Consider the following 5,805-nt stretch of genomic DNA (forward strand, 5'->3'; position numbering starts at 1 on the left):
GCTTTTCAGCAAACGATGTCGATTATGTTGAACTTCCTTCACCATTCAGACCATTTTGTTGGTGTCGTCAAAGCAGACCACTGGGGGTATAATACACAACAGTGAACTACTAAAAAAGAATGTGTACGGTTGTGTTCACTGACATGTTTAATAAAAACAACGGCAGTAACTTCAGTTTCATTCTTGCCGCGGCGTAATGGCTCCACTAAACCCGTAGTATAAAACAAAGAAAAAAAAAGGAGAATAATATATTCCGTTCTTATACATATATTGTTCCCTTACATTACTTTTAATAAAGACAGCAGCATGGCCTCTGTCTCTGACGGGACGCGCGAGTTGTGAGAGGAACAAGAGAGGGGAACACTTTGCTTGGCCAAACCTTGTTAGCCCAGGGTGCGGCTTCAACTTCTTGATTGACCCGCGCACGTCCACTGTACTGCGTAGCATAATTCGAAGTGCGCAGAAAGACGGCGGGGCGACGCGGAGGCTGGCTGCCAGAGACACGGATATTGAGTAACCGAGCAAGGACTAAAAAGAATAAGGAGACGGCCGCGGCTCCTTTGTCCTCGGGCCGCGATTATTAAATTCTCTCTCGCTGCCAAAATTTTCCCACAGTGACTGCCGCAGTGCACGTGCGGCTCTCCACCGCTTTCGGTTCGTTTTCTTTGTTTCGTAAGTTCGCTCTACGTCCGTGCATAATTTACGCTTTTCTTCGAAGCCAAACTACGGTATTTTCATTGGCGATTCTCTGTTCTTGCAGCGTCGTTTTTCTCCAACTTTTTCCGTATTTTTGTCCTTGCTCCGCAGGCTTGTCATAATCATCGCAGCCCGCGTTGCAGTGGCCCAGCTCGCCAGTGAAGTATAAATGCCGCCAAAAGACGTCGGCACATCCACGGAGCAGTCGATGGGATCGTCTTTGATGCCCCGTGAAGATATGAGGAGTGAACAGGGAGGCCGAAAGACAAAAAAAAAAAGGAAACAGAATGCCAGATTGGGAGCAATAGACAGAATTCCCGGCTTTTGTTTGCCGATGACTGCCGATTCATCCTTTGGCGAAAGTGAAAATTTGCCCCCCCCCCCCCCTCAACTGCGTCTGCCCTTCCCTTTCTTTCACTCATCACTGGCGTGTCTCTCGCCCCCTCACAGACACCCCGAACGAAGTGGCACCGGGAGGAACTCAAGGGTGGCCGTAAGGGAATGGCAGAACTCTCTGAAATGGCTGATCGTGTGTGCGCGAACGCTCTTTAGCGCTCAAGGCGGATTTAAGTTTTTCGACGGCGAAATGAATCATAGGCCCGATTTGGTTACAGCATTTTCTCAAGCCTTTATACCCCAGAGAAAGCTGAGCACCGGGCCGGAGGAAACTTTTACCCATTGGAAAACCGGCGTGCACCCGGAGATCACTGGAGATCGAACCAAACCCCTCCCGCTTACGAGGTGGATGTTCGAGCCAATATAAGCTAATGCGAAGTTGTACGGAACTGCGTATGCTGAAGACAGCATGAGTTCTAAATGGAAGTTTTTACTGCGTGCCCGCCCTGTCATTTTAGGCCTCCCGAAAATCGCATTGGTGTGTCTAATGAGATTTTACTATATACTTTCAGAGGCTGCATAGGTTGCCGTCCTGCGTAGTCTCTTAAATGAGAACAAAACGCAATCTCTAACAGCCATACACTTTGTCAGTGGGGCGCAGGAAGCTATACTCGTTTCATGGCCTGGATCTTGTCTGCATTGAGCGAAATCAATTTTGTGTCGCCTGCCATGTCCGCTCGTCGTAATTAAATCCAATCGACCTGGGAGCCCTGAAAGTCAGCGCCAGCCGTGGCACAGATATGTGCCGCCACCCGCTAAATTTAGTAAGCAAAATTTTTCCCTTGGCACAACCGTTACACCATGTTCATGGTGAAGTCTCCATCGTGCTTTGCTGTCACCATCGCGCAGCTTGAATCGGCGTGTCTGTGTAATTCATTTCGATTTCCACTGAGAGACAACCTGTAGCTACATCATTAAACGACAAACAACCAGTGTTTTGCACACTTCAATGTCACAAAAAATTATACAGCCCAAGGGGTTTGCTTCTGAACTGTTTAGCGTGGCTCGATCCCTAGCACGTCGAGCAGTCCAAACCTTGGAAGGATTGAGGACCGAAAAGCCATTCCACTTTCAAGAGACTACATCGCTGAGGATGCATAATGAGGCATGCTGCAGGCCTCACAAGCAAACCCCTTGGGCCGTATACTTTTGACGGAAGGTGTACGTCTCTTAAAGCTTTGGTTGGTTGCATGAAGCCAGTGTCATTAAAGTAGACGTTACTGGGGATGTACTACAAGTGAGAAGCAGAATGATGGAGTGCAACGTGACGGCTGCAAGCGGTGGGGCTTTGGAGATGTCGCCACACTAAATTTATTACGGTACTTATGCGGACAACCAAAACCGCGTTTCGCAGCTGGTGGCGAACATCGTCTGCGTCTTGCTACAATTGCAGAATGAATTCTAACGCGACGCAACTTCCTTAAACCGTCTTGATCTATCGGTGGGCTCCAAAGCTCACGAGTTTGCTAGGAAACGTGTCACTAGTGACGACATGAAGGCAGTGCCTCGTACCACTTCACTCGTGTTAACATTGTCAAAAATAATGTAATCGAATTACCGCTGCGGACACTGTTGTTATCTTTGTCATAGAGTGGAAACTTGGAGGAAGACGAAAAGACTTGGAATTTTATTGAGGACATCGCACCGAGCAGTGCAAATTAAAATGATAGGGGTAACTAGGGCGTAGGGAAGAAACGCGTGTCAATGATATCCTAGCCGAAATCAAGAAGAGGAAATTGGCATGGGCAGGACATGTAATGCAATGGCAGGATGGCCGATGGATAGTCACGGAATGGATTTCACGAGGAGGTAAACTCAGCAGGAGCTGGCAGAAGGTGAGGTGGGTGGATGAGGTTAAAAAGTTTGGGAGTTAGGGTGGCCGCAGCTGGCGCAAGAAAGGGCTAGTTGAAGATTAGTGGGAGGCGGCTTTGTCCTGCGGTGGACGTAATTGGGCTGATGACGATCATGCTGGTGACGATGACGACGTTGCTCCTTTTGTAGCCCTTCTTCCCCGTGCACTGTTCTTAAGGCTGTAATTACATATGCTAACTAACCATTTGTACTCCGTTTACCAAAATAATTGTAGTAATTGAAGATTATCGCAATAAAAATCCACTAGCAGACGAAGGCATAGGAAAACACTTTTTTTTTGCTCAGTTACTTCACCTGAGGCTTGCAGCTTGTTTGGAGCAGGTATGCAGTATGTCACTGAGACACCATTAGTGGAACATTTCGCACATGCCACATTTGGCGACGCTCATGTAACGTCTGCCGCCGCAACTCTAACGATGCGAGGCCTGTACTTCGGTAAACAAAGAATGCATAAATTAAAGATGTATGTAATAATTTTAGAGGTCACAAAAATGCGGTATTACTGATAAGAATTCGGACAATTGAGTACTCGTGTGCGTGCTAAACTAATTGTACCAATGTGTTTGCTTGTTTCTTTCGAACTGTGCCCCATAGCTACTCATGCTTTACGCCCACTATCGAAGATCAGATAGGCCGTACATCTAGAAAGAAATGTTCCGTTTTACTACCCGAGTAGCATATTCAATTCGACGCCCGAAAAGCGAACTGTCGACGACGAGAGTGAGAAGCTCCAACAGGCGCTGCAGTCTGCCGAGGCAAATATTCAAGAAACTGAACGCAGGCGGTTTGCACGCCAGAATAAGTGCGCCGAATAGTGAATACGAAAGAAAGAGATAAAAGACTGAAGTAATGTAAGAGTGGACTAAACAAATGAAAAAACAATGCAAAATAGCATGTATATGCCGCAAACGAAGGCAAATAGAAACAAATACGCCTCAGAAGCCATTTAAAGTTGTTCCGCATTAGAAGCGCCCGTGTCGAAAAGAAAAAAACAGGGCGGCCGACCAACCTCCCGTGTTCCACCTTGTAGTCGTTGTATAGTCAGAGGCGCGTGCTTGTTTAGGCCACGGTCCGCTAACAAAAAGACAGGTTGGAGAGAGCCTGAGGGCACCCGTTCTATTCTGTCGCGTTTATTTTTACTATCGGAACAATGCTAATAATTTTAGGAGAACGCGAATAGTTCACTCCAGAACCCCAAATTTCGACATCGCACGCTTATGGTGGTACGTGACACCGGCAGTCAGGACCACGTACAGCACGTGTATGTGAAAATAGCTTTTTGTTCTTGCGCCTGACCATCACCGCTGATGCGTTGTGAAACGGCCGATTATTTTTCGTTACGCAGCTCTCAACAGAGCCACGCCCTCGGCCGTGACGCTGCGCCACGAGCTACTGGGCCTGCGTTGCGAGTCCTTGAGAATCCATTTTCGTGCATTGTTTTAAAATTCTGCCGCATACGTCAGCAACAACTTTCATTCAAAGGACGACTCGCACTAGCAGGAGAAATAAGAATGGTTGCTCCCTAATAAGCGTACGTTTCGTAGGGTAAGTATCAAAATTTGGGCCAGCTGCGATAGTCGTTAATGCTATAATAGGAGAACAGCACAAATAACTGCACACTAGACAGCATAGATAGGACGAGTGCTGTGTATTCAGTCTCGGCTTTCGATATTTTTTTTTCGCTGTTTTCTAGAGTGCAGAATGACTGTAGCGAGGCTTCTTGAGTAAAACTACATTGTGGAAATCTCTACACAAATGGTAAGAAAATAACTCCGCGAAGGGTGCAGCTTATGTTGCACCAGCCATCGTGTCCATTTCGGCAAAAAAAAGAGTATCAAGCTACTACAGTGATACAACTTGTCGGCATGCGTGGAACACGTTAAAGTGTTCTGCACAGTCGAAAAAATGGTGAAAATTCAGTTAGATTACGGGTTACGGCACTGTATAATCTCATTGTGGACAGACATTACCGTATGCCTTAACGGCATGAGCCAGCCATGTAGTCGACAGCTTCTGCGCATTGATGCGGCGGTCTTGGCGCGAATAGCAACCGGAGAGAAAAATCATGGCCACGGCCTCCAAATTCGGAGGTCGTGGTCCTCACTGCCTCCGAAAAAGAGAAGAGAACAAGCGAAAAAACTCTCGAAACGGACATGAAATCTTTAGTTTTGATCGTGTTTTCGCCGCTTCATGCGTAAAAGTGGCGTTGACCGTAGACATAGAGAGAAAATGGCCTTTTTCATTAAGGGGTTTCTCTCTCTCTGGCTTGATCTGTAAGGCGTGTTCCTCCGGCGCACTCACGTCCAGGCGCGGCCTCCCGTGCGCATCGGCCCACAGCACGCAGACATCGGCGAGCGCGACGTCGCCGCGATCCGGGAAGCCGAGTGCGAACCAGTCGTCTGGAGGCAGATCCAGCTAGAGCTCGGCCGTCAGCGACTCGGCCTCGTAGTCGACCGTCCTGAAGAGGTGGAATCGGCCCTCCGGGTCCAGCACCAGCTCGAAGTAGCGCGTCGCTTCAGCCGAGGCACATGCGAGCGCCAGCCACGCGAGCCAGCGCACCAGCGGAGACGGGGTGCATTGCTGCCTTGGTCCCAGGAACGTCATATTTGCTGCGTACGGCCGGAAACACTTCTTCCGGAATCAAAGAGACTTTCTTGGGATGCACTCTGCGATCATGAGAAAAGAGGATGAGTATAGTTACAGATAGAGCGAGATGGAAAGCGATCGTCAGAAGCGGGCTGTTTTGACTCCAAGCCTAACGCTGCTGCGTACTGTAAGGTTTCTAGGACTCTAATGGGTGATTATCACTAATGGCTATAACGTTCGCGGTGACCATATTTA

The 5,805-nt window shown here is 48.1% G+C and overlaps 1 pseudogene across 1 annotated transcript in view; it reads right to left on the minus strand.

Moving 5' to 3' along the window:
* LOC144115894 (dopamine beta-hydroxylase-like) overlaps window positions 1-5,568 on the minus strand; it is a 71,249-nt pseudogene extending 65,681 nt beyond the window's left edge. Inside the window, exon 1 of the transcript XR_013311601.1 lies at window positions 5,266-5,568. The product of XR_013311601.1 is annotated as a dopamine beta-hydroxylase-like (transcript). The remainder of the gene's footprint in view (window positions 1-5,265) is intronic.
* Between the last annotated feature and the right edge of the window lie 237 nt (window positions 5,569-5,805).

This window comes from Amblyomma americanum, chromosome 1 (genome assembly GCF_052857255.1).
Source record: "Amblyomma americanum isolate KBUSLIRL-KWMA chromosome 1, ASM5285725v1, whole genome shotgun sequence".
NCBI lineage: Eukaryota > Metazoa > Arthropoda > Arachnida > Ixodida > Ixodidae > Amblyomma > Amblyomma americanum.